The sequence below is a fragment of the Hyperoodon ampullatus genome (genome assembly GCF_949752795.1).
Source record: "Hyperoodon ampullatus genome assembly, chromosome: 2".
NCBI classification, from domain to species: Eukaryota; Metazoa; Chordata; class Mammalia; order Artiodactyla; family Ziphiidae; genus Hyperoodon; species Hyperoodon ampullatus.
The window spans coordinates 83,598,183-83,611,529 of NC_136915.1; the positions used below are offsets into that span (position 1 = coordinate 83,598,183).

The 13,347-nt window shown below is 37.8% G+C and overlaps 1 protein-coding gene across 1 annotated transcript in view; it reads left to right on the forward strand.

Moving 5' to 3' along the window:
• FNBP1L (formin binding protein 1 like) overlaps positions 1-13,347 on the forward strand; it is a gene marked incomplete at both ends in the record, with an annotated part of 115,569 nt that overhangs the window by 50,062 nt on the left and 52,160 nt on the right.

Consider the following 13,347-nt stretch of genomic DNA (forward strand, 5'->3'; position numbering starts at 1 on the left):
GTGCTGAAAGTGGAAAAAATAGCGAAGTGAGGATAAGTTGCCTTTTTTGATGACTTAATATTCTTACTTATTTCTAATCCATAGGTGGTTTCAGAATAATGCTTAATTCTTTAGTTCGTCTTTCCCCAACATTTTCCATAGTCCAAAATATTTGCTGGCATGGAGCAGGGAGATGTGCGAAGGGATTGGAAGGTATTACCTTTGAAGGCCTAAAGCCTTAGGATTCTGATTCTTATTTTTTTATTTAAGAGCTTTGTACTTTGTACTTTATTTCGTGGTAGTAGAAGTCATTCCTCCATCTCCAGCCACCTTCTGTCATGCTTCCAAGTTGTTTTACTCACTCATGGTAAGACCACTAAAGAAAGGCTGAACGACTTCTTATCAGGAATGTTGTAAAGAGTGGTTATGGCATTCAGTGTGTGTTTGTATTAGACAGTTTCTAACTTTGAGATTTTTAATTTGTTCCTTTTATCGAAGCTCCCCAGTGATCAAAAAGTTTTTTTCAGTCTTATATTCCGCTCCTGGTGAAAGTAATGCATCATTTTAAATAACACTATTTATAACAGTTATTCATTTGGATACTAAGAATATAAAACTGGCAGTGATTTAAAAAGATAATCTATCTAGTGCCATCCCATTTTGGTTGCTAGTCATCTATGAGCAAATCAGGTAAGCATTCTGGGCATCAGCTTCCATATTTATAAAACGAAGGGTCTGGGACCATTATTTACTAATAAACATTAATTACTATATACTTATTTATCAAATAAGAGCATGTTGTAGTAGAAAGAAAATGAGATTGGAATCAAAGGTTGATGTCCTTAATTTCAGAAACTTGGTTTTCTCACTTGTAAAATGCCTTATCAATAGAGTTTTGTAGGTGATATCTGGTAATATATGTGAACACACTTTGTAAATTCAAAAGTATATATAAATAGAATAGTTATTCAATCAGGGAGTAAGTGCCTTGTATGTGCTGGACTGTGTGATGAAGTTCACTTTGTTATCTTTTCTGGTTTTAACATTTATTAAGTCATTGAATTCCATAAAAATACTAAAATCATTATGAACAAATGAAGCTATTTGTTTTTTGTTTGTTTCTCTGCTTTTTTATTTTTAATTCTTTAAAATTTTATTGAAGTATAGTTGATTTACAATGTTGTGTTTAATTTCTGCTGTACAGCAAAGTGGCTCAGTTATGCATATATATATTTTTCACATTCTTTTCCATTATGGTTTATCATAGGATATTGAATATAGTTCCCTATGCTATACAGTAGGACCTTGTTGTTTCTCCGTCCTATATATAGGATATATATATAGTTTGCATCAGCTAATTCCAGACTCCCCACCCTTCCCTCCTCCACCCCCCTCTCCCTTGGCAACCACAGGTCTGTTGTCTATATCTGTGAGTCTGTTTTTGTCTCATAGATATGTTCATTTGTGTCACATTTTAGATTCCACATATAAGTGATATCACATGGTATTTGTCTTTCTCTTTCCGACTTACTTCACTAGTATGATAATCTCTAGGTCCATCCATGTTGCTGCAAATGGCATTATTTCATTCTTTTTAATGGCTGAGTAGTATTCCATTGTGTATATATAGCACATCTTCTTATCCATTCACCTGTTGATGGATATTTAGTTTACTTCCATGTCTTAGCTAATGTGAATAGTGCTGCTATGAACATAGGGGTGCATGTATCTTTTTGACTTATAGTTTTGTCTGGATATATGCCCAGGAGTGGGATTGCTGGATCATACGGCAACTCTGTTTTTAGTTTTTTGAGGAACCTCTGTACTATTTTCCATAGTGGCTGCACCAGTTTACATTTCCACCAATAGTATAGGAGGGTTCCCTTTTCCCCACACCCTCTCCAGCATTTATTTGTAGACTTTTTAATGAAGGCCATTCCGACTGGTGTGAGGTGGTACCTCATTGTAGTTTTGATTTGCATTTCTCTAATAATTAACGATGTTGAGCTAATTTTCATGAGCCTATTGGCCATCTGTATGTCTTTGGAGAAATGTCTGTTTAGGTCTTCTGCCCATTTTTCAATTGGGTTGTTTGTTTTTTGTTATTGAACTGTAGGAGCTGTATAGAGGGAACATATCTCAATGTAATAAAAACTATTTATGACAAACCCACAGCCAATATAATACTCAATGGTGAAAAGCTGAAAGCCTTCCTACTAAAATCTAGAACAAGATAAGGATGCCCACTTTCACCGCTTCTCTTTTTTTCTTTTTTTTGCGGCGCGCGGGCCTCTCACTGTTGTGGCCTCTCCCGTTACGGAGCACAAGCTCCGAACGCGCAGGCTCAGCGGCCATGGCTCACGGGCCCAGCCACTCCGTGGCACGTGGGATCTTCCCGGACTGGGGCACGAACCTATTTCCCCTGCATCGGCAGGCGGACTCTCACCCACTGCGCCACCAGGGAAGCCCCTTACTGCTCCTCTTAAACATAGTATTGGAAGTCCTAGCCACAGCAGTCAGACAAGAAAAAGAAATAAAAGGTATTCAAATTGGTAGGGAAGAGGTCAAGTTGTCATTATACAAAGACGACATGATACTGTATATAGAAAACCCTAAAGACTCCACATAAAAACTACTAGAACTGATAAATGAATTCATCAAGGTAGCAGGATACAAGGTTAACATACAGAAATAGGTTGCATTTCTTCACACTAACAATGAAATATCAGAAAAGGAATGTAAACAAACAATCCCTTTTAAAATCACATTAAAAAATACAATAAAATACTTAGGAATAAACTTCACCAAGGAGGTGAAAGACTTATATGCTGAGAACTACAAAACATTCATAAAGGAAATTGAAGATGACTCAAAGAAAGGGAAAGATATCCCATGCTCTTGGATTGGAAGAATTAATATTGTTCAAATGGCTGTACTACCTAAAGCAATCTACAGATTTAATGCAATACCTATCAAAATAGCCATGACATTTGTCACAGAACTAGAACAAATAATCCTAAATTTTATATGGAACCATAAAAGACCCAGAATTGCCAAAGCAATCCTGAAGAAAAAGAACAAAGCTGGAAGCATGATCCTCCCAGACTTAATACTACAAAGCTACAGTAATCAGAACAGGAGGGATGGATTGGGAGTTTGGGTCTGACATATTCACACTGCTATATTTAAAATAGATAACCAACAAGGACCTACTGTATAGCACAGGGAACTCTGCTCAATATCTGTAATAACCTGAATGGGAAAAGAATTTGAAAAAGAATAGATACATGTATATGTATAACTGAGTGACTTTGCTGTACCCCTGAAACTAACACAACATTGTTAATCAACTATACTTCAATATAAAAAAAAAAGTAAAAAACAAAAAGTGTGGTATTGGTACAAAAACAGACATTTGGATCAGTGGAACAGAATAGAGAGCCCAGAAATAAATCCACACACCTATGGACAATTAACCTTTGACAAAGGAGGGAAGAATATACAATGGGGAAAAGACAGTCTCTTCAGCAAGTTGGACAGCCACATGTAAATCAATGAAGCTAGAACACACCCTTACACCATACACAAAAATAAACTCAAAAACGTTGCTACCATGTATGTCTTAAAACAAGACACCATAAAACTCCTAGAAGAGAACATAGGCAAAACATTCTCTGACATACATGGTTTGTAGCAGTGTTTTCTTAGGTCAGTCTCCCAAGGCAATAGAAATAAAAGCAAAAATAAACAAATGGGACCTAATGAAACTTCTAAGCTTTTGCACATCAAAGGAAACCAGAAACAAAACGAAAAGACAGCCTACAGACTGGGAGAAAATATTTGCAAATGATGGGACCGACAAGGGCTTAATTTCCAAAATAAACAAATGATGCTATTTGAATGATTGTTTGGAAACTGGTATATAAAAATGAAAAGCAGGGGCTTCCCTGGTGGCGCAGTGGTTGAGAGTCCGCCTGCCGATGCAGGGGACACGGGTTCGTGCCCCGGTCCGGTAAGATCCCACGTGCCGCGGAGGGGCTGGGCCCGTGAGCCATGGCCGCTGAGCCTGCGCGTCCAGAGCCTGTGCTCCGCAACGGGAGAGGCCACAGCAGTGAGAGGCCCGTGTACCACAAAAAAAAAAAAAAAAAAAAAAAAAAAAAAAAAAAAAAAAAAAAAAAAAAAAAATGAAAAGCAGACTTGTACTTTGTTGTCGAACGTTGTGCCTTGGATTCAGAGTAATGAGACCAACTTTAGAGTGTTTTTCCCCCCCTTGGAATTTCAAAATTGGTCTGCTTTGAGTCCTGCTTAGAAAAGTGTAAAGTATCTAGTAAAGGTATAGAATTTAAAATGGACATTTGCTCACTGAATATTTTAACATTTCAAGCATGAATCTTGTTTGGATCTCTTACTATTTACTTTGCCTTTTTATTATTTATATGAATAGTGCTAAGTTAGTTTCTCTCCTCACTTCCTTTTAAGATATTAATCACTCACTTTTGAATGTTTAGAGGTTGTCACACTTATATTGTTTCTTAATGTATTGTAATTAAAACATCTAGTTGAAAACCCAGATATGTTGTTCAATGGATTAAATAAAATTTATCTTAAAATAAAAAAATGTTTCTTCTGTATTGAATGGTATGACATTAAATCTATATTTGACATAAAGTCTTATTTACAGTTTGTGGATTTACAATTTGAGGCAAAAAGTAATTTATAACAGGGCTATATAGTATGATAATATTAAAATTTTTCTATTTCAAGACTTGCATTTTTTAGAGGCACTTTTTTTTCAAGTCACATTTTCCCCCCAAGTGTTTACAAAGCAGAGAACTTTGTTTCACTTGTATTCAAACATGTATATCTTGCTTTTATGCTGCCTTTTATTTATTTTTAATTAATTAATTTATTTATTTTTGGCTGTGTTGGGTCTTCGTTGCCACATGCAGGCTGTCTCTAGTTGAGGTGAGTGGGAGCTTCTCATTGTGGTGGCTTCTCTTGTTGCGGAGCATGGGCTCTAGATGCATGGGCTTCAGTAGTTGTGGCTCACGGGCTCTAGAGCGCAGGCTCAGCAGTTGTGGCGCGCGGGCTTCATTGCTCCGCAGCATGTGGGGTCTTCCCAGACCGGAGATCAAACCCGTGTTCCCTGCATTGGCAGGTGGATTCTTAACCTCTGCGCCACTAGGGAAGTCCTATGCTACCTTTTAATGCTGATTGCTATGCTTTTAGTTGGCTTTTATTGTGGATCTATTTACCTAAAAATATGTAAAGCTTAGTCAAATATAATTAACGTAATTATTGGGCTTCTCTAACATCTTCTGTTTGTTGAAGGGTGGGTTTCTTTCTGGACTGTCTGTTCTGTTTCATTGATCTGTTTCTGTTTTTGTGCCAGAACCATACTGTTTTTTAAAAAATAAATAAATTTATCTACTTATTTATTTATTTATGGCTGCGTTGGGTCTTTGTTACTGCGCGCAGGCTTTCTTTAGTTGCAGCAAGTGGGGCTACTCTTTGCTGTGGTGTGCAGGATTCTCATTGTGGTGGCTTCTCTTGTTGCAGAGCACGGGCTCTAGGTGCATGGGCTTCAGTAGTTGTGGCACACAGGCTCAAGAGTGCAGGCTCAATAGTTGTGGTACACAGGCTTAGTTGCTCCACAACATGTGGGATCTTCCTGGACCAGGGCTCAAACCCATGTCCCCTACATTGGCAGGCGGATTCTTAACCACTGTGCCACCAGGGATGTCCCTACCATACTGTTTTGATTACTGTAGTTCCGTAGTATACTTTGAAGCCAGGGAGCATGATACCTCTAGCGTTGTTCTTCTTTCTCAAGATTGTTTTGGCTATATGGGAGTTTTTATGTTTCCATACAAATTTTAGAATTGTTTGTTATAGTTCTGTGAAAAAAAATGCCAGTATTTTGATAGGCCTGGCATTGAATCTGTAGATTTCCTTGTGTAGTATGGGCATTTGAACAGTATTAATTCTTCCTATCAATGAGCATGGTATATCCTCCCCATTTGTTTGTGTTGTCTTCAATTTCTTTCATCAGTGTCTTATACTTTTATGAGTTAAGGTCTTTTACCTCCTTAGAGTTATTCCTAGGTATTTTATTCTTTCTGGTGCAATTGTAAATGGATTGTTTTCTTAATTACTCTCTCTGATAGTTTGTTGTTGGTGTATAGAATTGCAATAGATTCCTGTGTATTAATGTTGTATTCTCCATCTTTACCGAATTCATTAGTTAGTTCTAGTGGTTTTTTGGTGCTGTCTTTAGGATTTTCTGTGTATAGTATCATGTCATCTGAAGACAGTGATAGTCTTACATCTTCCTTCCAGTTTGGATTCCTTTTATTTCTTTGTCTTGTCTGATTGTGTCTAGGACTTCAACACTGTGCTGAATAAAAATAATGAGAGTAGGCATCCTTGTCTTGTTCCTGATCCTAGAGGAACACCATTGAGTGTGTGTTAGCTGTGGACTTGTCATGTATGGCCTTTATTACGTTGAGATGTTTTTTGCTCTATACCACTTTGTTGAGAGTTTATCATAAATGGATGTTGAATTTTGTCAGAAGCTTTTTCTGTATCTATTGAGATGATCATGTGATTTTTTTATTCTTGAGATTGTGAATATGGTGTATCACATGGATTGATTTGTGGATATTGAACCATCTTTGAATCCCTGGGATAAATCCCACTTCATCATGGTGTATGATACTTTTAATGTCTTATTGAATTCGGTTTGATAATATATTTTTAAGGATTTTTGCATCTGTGTTCATCTGTGATATTGGCCTCTAATATTCTTCTTCTGTGATATTTTTATCTGGGAGTTTGGTATTGGGGTGATGGTGGCCTCATGGAACGAGTTCAGAAGTGTTCCTTCTCTGCAGTTTTTTTTTTTTTTCTTCTTGCGGTACGCGTGCCTCTCACTGCTGTGGCCTCTCTCGCTGTGGAGCACAGGCTCCGGACGTGCAGGCTCAGTGGCCACGGCTCACGGGCCCAGCCGCTCCGTGGCATGTGGGATCCTCCCGGACCAGGGCATGAACCTGTGTCCCCTGCATTGGCAGGCAGACTCTCAACCACTGTGCCACCAGGGAAGCCCTCTCTGCAGTTTTTTGAACAGTTTGAGAAGGATAGGTGTTAAGTCTTCTCTAAATGTTTGGTACAATTTGTCTGTGATGCCATCTGGTCCTGGAGTTTTGTTTGCTGGGAGTCTTTTGTTTACTGATTCAATTTCATTACTGGTAATTGGTCTGTTGATAGTTCTATTTCTTCCTGGTTCAGTCTCAGGAGATTGTACATACCTAGAAATCTGTTCATCATTTCTGATTTTGTTGATTTGGGCCCCCTCATTCTCTCTCTTTTTTTTTCTTCATAGGTCTGGTTAGTGGCTTATTTTTCATTTTAAAGAACCAGCTCTTAGTTTCGTTGTTTTTTTGTTTTTTTAAGTCTGTTTTATTTATTTCTGTTCTGGTCTTCATGATTTCTTTCTTTCTACTAACTTTGGGTTGTATTTGTTCTTATTTTTCTAGTTCCTTTAGGTATAAGGTTAGATTATTTATTTGAGATTTTTCTTGTTTCCTGAGGTTGGCTTGTATTGCTATAAACTTCCCTCTTAAAACTGCTTTTGCTGTGTCCTGTGGATTTTGGGTTGTTGTGTTTTCATTTTCACTTGTCTACAGGTATTTTTTAAATTTCTTTTTGTTATTTCTTCAGTGATCCATTGGTTGTTTAGTAGCATATTGTTTAGCCTCCACGTGTTTGTGGTGTTTGCAGTGTTTTTCTTATAGTTGATTTCTAGTCTCTTAGTGTTGTAGTTGGAAAAGATTTTTGATAGGATTTTAATCTTCTTAAATTTATTGAGTTGTTCTGAATCCTAGCATGTGATCTATTCTAGAGAATGTTCCATGTACACTTGAAAAGAATGTGTATTCTGCTGCTTTCAGATGGAATGTTCTGTATATATCAATTAAATCCATCTGGTCTAATATATCATTTAAGTCCAGTGTTTCCTTATTGATTTTCTGTCTCAGTGTTTGTCCTTTGATGTAATTGGGGTGTCAAAGTCCCCTACTATTATTGTGTTTCTGTCAATTTCTCCCTTTATGTCTGTTAATATTTACTTTATGTACTTAGATGCTCTTATGTTGGGTGAGTATATATTTACAGTTGTTATGTCTTCTTGGATTGATCCCTTGGTCATTAAGTAATGTGCTTGTCTCTTGTTATAGTCTTTGTTTTAATGTCTGTTTTGTCTGATGTAATATTGCTTCCCTGGTTTTCTTTTGATTTCCATTTACATGCAATACCTTTTTCCATCGTCTCACTTTTGATCTGTGTGTGTGTTTAGATCTGAAGTGAGTCTCTTGTTGGCAGCATGTATATGGGTCTTGTTTTTGTATCCATTCAGCCACTCTGAATCTTTTAATTGGAGCAGTTAGTCCATTTATATTTAAAGTAATTATTGATAGGTATATACTTACTGACATTTTGTTGGTTGTTTTTGTAGTTCTTTCTTTGTTCCTCTCTTCTTCTTTTGCTCTCTTCCCTTCTGATATGAAGACTGTCTTTAATATTATATTTGGATTCCTTTTTCTTTTGTGTGTGTGTGTCTATTGTAGATTTTTGGTTTATGGTTAGTGTGAGGTTTATATGTAGAAATCTGTGTGTGTATATATATGTATGTATGATTATTTTACATTGCTAATCTCTTAAGTTTGAATGCATTTTAACAACTCTGCATTTTTACTCCCCCTATCCCCCCAGCGTTTACTGTTTTGACATTATATAGTACATCTTTTTGTTTTGTGTATTCCTTAATTACTTATTATGGATATAGATGATTTTACTTCTTTGTCTTTTAACCTTCTTACTAGCTTTATATGTGGTTGATTTAATATCCTTTATTTATTTATTTATTTATACTCTTGCTTTATATTTGCCTTTGCCAATGATATTTTTCCTCTCATAATTTTATATTTCTTGTTGTGACCTTTTCTTTTTCACTTAGAGAAGTCCTATTCACATTTCTTGTAAAGCTGGTTTGGTGTGGTGCCGAACTCCTTTAGCTTTTGCTTATCTGTAAAACTTTTTATTTCCCAACAAATCTGAATGAAAGTCTTGCTGGGTAGAGTATTCTTGGTTGTAGGTTTTTTCCTTTCATCACTTTAAGTATATTGTGCCACTTCTTTTTGGCCTGCAGAGCGTTTCCTGAAAAGTCAGCTGATAGCCTTATGGGAGTTCCGTTGTACATAACTTGTTGCTTTTTCCTTGCTGCTTTTAATATTCTCTCTTTATCTTTATGTTTTGCCGTTTTAATTATAGTGTGTCTTGGAGTGGTCCTCTTTGGGTTAAACGTCTTGTGCTTCCTGGACCTGGATGTCTGTTTCCTTTCCCAGGTTAGGGATGTTTTTAGCTATTGTGTCTTCAAATGTGTTCTCTGCCACTTTCTCACTTTTGTTTCTCCTTCTGGGACTCCTTTAATGCAAATGTTAGTGTGTTTGATGTTGTTCCAGAGGTCTTCTAAACTGTCCTCATTTATTTTTATTCTTTTTTTGTTTTGTTTTTCTCTTCAGCTTCAGTGATTTCCACTGCTCTGTCCTTTAGCTTGCTGATCCATTCCTCTGTATCATCTAATCTACTGTTGTTTCCTTGTAGTATATTTTTTAGTTAGTTCTTTATCTCTGACTCTTCTTTATATTTTCTAAGTCTTTGTTAGAACTTCTAACTTCTCATTCTCTTTGTCCATTATTATTCCAATTTCTTTGAACATCTTTGTGATAATTACCTTGAACTCTATTAGCTAGATTGCATATCTCAACTTCAGTTAGTTTTTCCTCTGGGTTTTTATCTCGTTCTTTCATTTGGAACATACTCCTCTCTTGCCTCATTTTGACTAACTTACTGTTTCTATTTCTGTGTGTTTGGTAAGTTGGTTACACTTCCTGACCTTGGAGATGCGGCCTTTTGTAGGATACATTCAATGCATCCCAGCAGCACACTTTCCTCTTGTCACCAGAGCTGTATGCTCCAGTGGTAGCCACTGTATGGGCTGCGTGGGTCCCTCTGTTTTGGTGGGCTGACGACTGGTTGGCCTGGTAGGCATGGTTTGCCTTTGGTCTGGTTGGTTGCCAGGCCCTACCTTGTGCAGAGACTGCCGACCACTGGTGGGTGGAGCTGGATAATGAGGCTTCTGGCTGAAAAGCCCTGAGTGGTCCCGGGGCTAGTGTTGGCCCACTGGTGGGTGGAGCTAGGTTCTCACGTGGGTGGTTGCGGGGCTGGGGTTCCAGATCTATTGTCTGCCTGCTGTTGTGTGGGGACTGTTCCTGACATGGCTGGCTGCAGGATCTGGAGTGTTGCAAAGTTGGTGCTGGCCTGCTTGTGTTTGGGGCTGGATCCAAGGTTTCTTGGGGCTGGTGTCAGCCTGCTGTTAGGTGGGACTGTATCCCTGCCTGGCTGGCTGCTTGGCGTGAAGCATCCCAGTACTGGTGCTGAGAGGGTGTTGGGCAGGGTCAGGTCCCTGCTAATAAGCTAGAGGGAGGATTCAAAATGTCACTTGCCAGCACCAATGTCTTCATGGTAGAATGAGCTCCCCTAAATTGCTTCTGCCATTGTCTGTGTCCCTAGGGTGAGCTCCACTTGCCTCCTACCCCTCTAGGAGTCTCTCCAACATTAACAGTAGGTTCTGACCTGGGCTCCTTTCAAATTACTGCTTCTGCCTTGGGTCCCGGAATGTGTGAGATTTTGTGTGCATCCTTTAAGAGTGGATGTTTCTCTATTTCCCTCAGCTCTCTGGCTCTCTGAAAGTAAGCCCCACTGGCCTTCAAAGCCAAACGTTCTGGATGCTTGTCTTTCTGGTGCAGGACACCTGGGCTGGGGATCCCAATGTGGGGCTCCTTGGCCAGAACTTCTGCAGTTGTAATTATCCTCCTATATATCCAAGTGGGTCCACTTGGGGCTATGGGTCTTGACTGTACTGCATCTCTGCTCCTCCTACCTGTCTCATTATGGTTCCTTCTTTATATCTTTAGTGGTAGATCTTTTCTGCTAGTCTTTTGGTCTTTCTCATTAATAGTTGCTCTGTAAATAGTTGTAATTTTGGTGTGCCCTTGGGAGGAGGTGAACTCAGGGCCTTTCTACTCTGGCACCTTGGCCACCCTGACCTCTGCTCTTTTTTAAAAGTGATGCTTAAAATCATGTGATAACCAATGAAGACTGTACTAAATTTCATTGAATTTATTGACAAATATTTTTCATTGTGGTAAAATATAGGTAACATTACGTTTACCATTTCAAGTTTACAGTTCATTGGCTTTAAGTATATTCCTAGTGTTGTGAATTCATCACCACCATCCGTCTCCAGAACTTTTTTCATCTTCCCAAATGGAAACTACCCATTAAACAGTAACTCCCCATTCTTCCCTACCCTTAGCCCCTGGGAACCAACCACCTTCTACTTTCTGTCTATATGCATTTGACTGCTTTAGGTACTTCACGTAAATGAGGTCATTGAGTAGTTGTCCTTTTGTGTCTAGGTTATTTCACTTAGCACAATATCTTCAAGATTCATCCATTTTGTAGCATGTGTCAGAATATCCTTTTAAGGCTGAGTAATATTCCATTGTATGTATACACTACATTTTGTTTATCCATTCATCTGTTGATGGACATGTGGTTTCCAACTTTTGGTTATTATGAATAATGCTGCAGTAAACCTGACTGACTAGAATCCTCTTGAAATTTCAAAGTTAATGGTAAAAGACAGCATGCTGGGAATTCCCTCGTGTCCAGTGATTAAGGACTCTGCACTTTCACTCCCAGGGCCCAGGTTCAGTGCCTGGCTGGGGAACTAAGATCCCGCAACATCGTGGTGTGGAAAAAAAAAAAAAGCATGCTATTAGAAATGTCCTTACTTTTCCTTTTGTGGTAAAAATGGTGATATGTGTAAAACAACATGGTGACTAACTAATGATCTCAAAAAATACTGTTTGTTGAGTAAAGAAATATATTTTAGGAAAAATTGTATGCTAAAAATTTGCTATACAGTTTATTATAGTACACATATTTCTAATATCTCAGCTTACAACGTTTGCTAGATTCTGTTTTGATAATGAATTATATTTTGAAGTACTGTTTTTGTGAACCACTAGAGGAAAGATGTGTTGAAGATTTATTCTCAACAGGAAGTTTGAACAGTGTTTTATGGAAAAACCATGTAATAACCACTGATAAAGCAGTGCATTAATAATTTCCTTTAAAAAGGAAATTGGGATATGGTTGCAATTTATTCACTTCATCATTTATAGGTAAGCAAAGGAAATTAAAGTGAGAAGTCCACAGAATATTACAGCATATTTTTATTATGGTTAATTTTATAAAAATAATACCTTTGAAATATAGTAGACTTTTTACAGTATTTCCAAATGAAATGGGGAGGGACTATTGAAAAACTTTGTTTCACACAGGTTTGCTGTTCATCTCCTGTTGTTTCTAATTTGTTGATGTTTAATAAGTGGCTGTTAGTAATATGCGTTCCTAGCAGGTACTTTTGAGAATACCTGGTTTTTCAAGATAAAAGGGAAACTTTAATAGTGAATGTATAGTTGCTTTTCCAAAGAAACTTGAGCTATGGAAAAAGAATTTTGATGATGAATGTTTGGAAATGCATCCATCATTGTAGAATTTTGTTGCTAAAAATGATGTCACCTGCAACTACTGTATCTGCACACTTAAAACATTAAAAGAAGTTTATTGCTTGTTTTAAAGTCAGTGTGAACCAAGGGGGTGTGTGGGGGGGGGGAGGGAGAGAGAGAGAGAGAGAGAGAGAGAGAGAGAGGGAGAGAGAGGAATTGATTTATAAGTAATTGGGTCACATGATTTTGGAGGCTTGACAAGTCCAAACTCTGCAAGGTAGGCCCAGGAAGAGTTGCAGTTCTAGCCCAAAGGCAGTCTGTTGGCAGCCTACTGGCAGCATTTTTCTTGAAGGGGGTAGGTCAGTTTTTGTTCTAGTAAGTCCTTTAACTGATTGAATGAGGCCCACCCACATTATGAAGGGTAATGTGCTTTACATATTCCAAATTAAGCAATTTAAATATTATCTCATCCCAAAACACCTTCACAGAAACATCCGATAATATTTGACCAAATATCTGGGCAGTGTGGCCCAGCGAAATTGACACATAAAATCATATTACAGTCAGTTTCAGCAGAGTTTAAAACTCCACTGAAATTATTGTTAAAATATAAAGATGCAGTTTTTTCTGATTAAGCCAAATTTTTGCATAAAAAGGAATTGGAAGGTATAGTCAACAGTGGACTTTTTCCATTTAGACCTTTATATCTTTGTGAGGTGTCATTTGTTTCCCC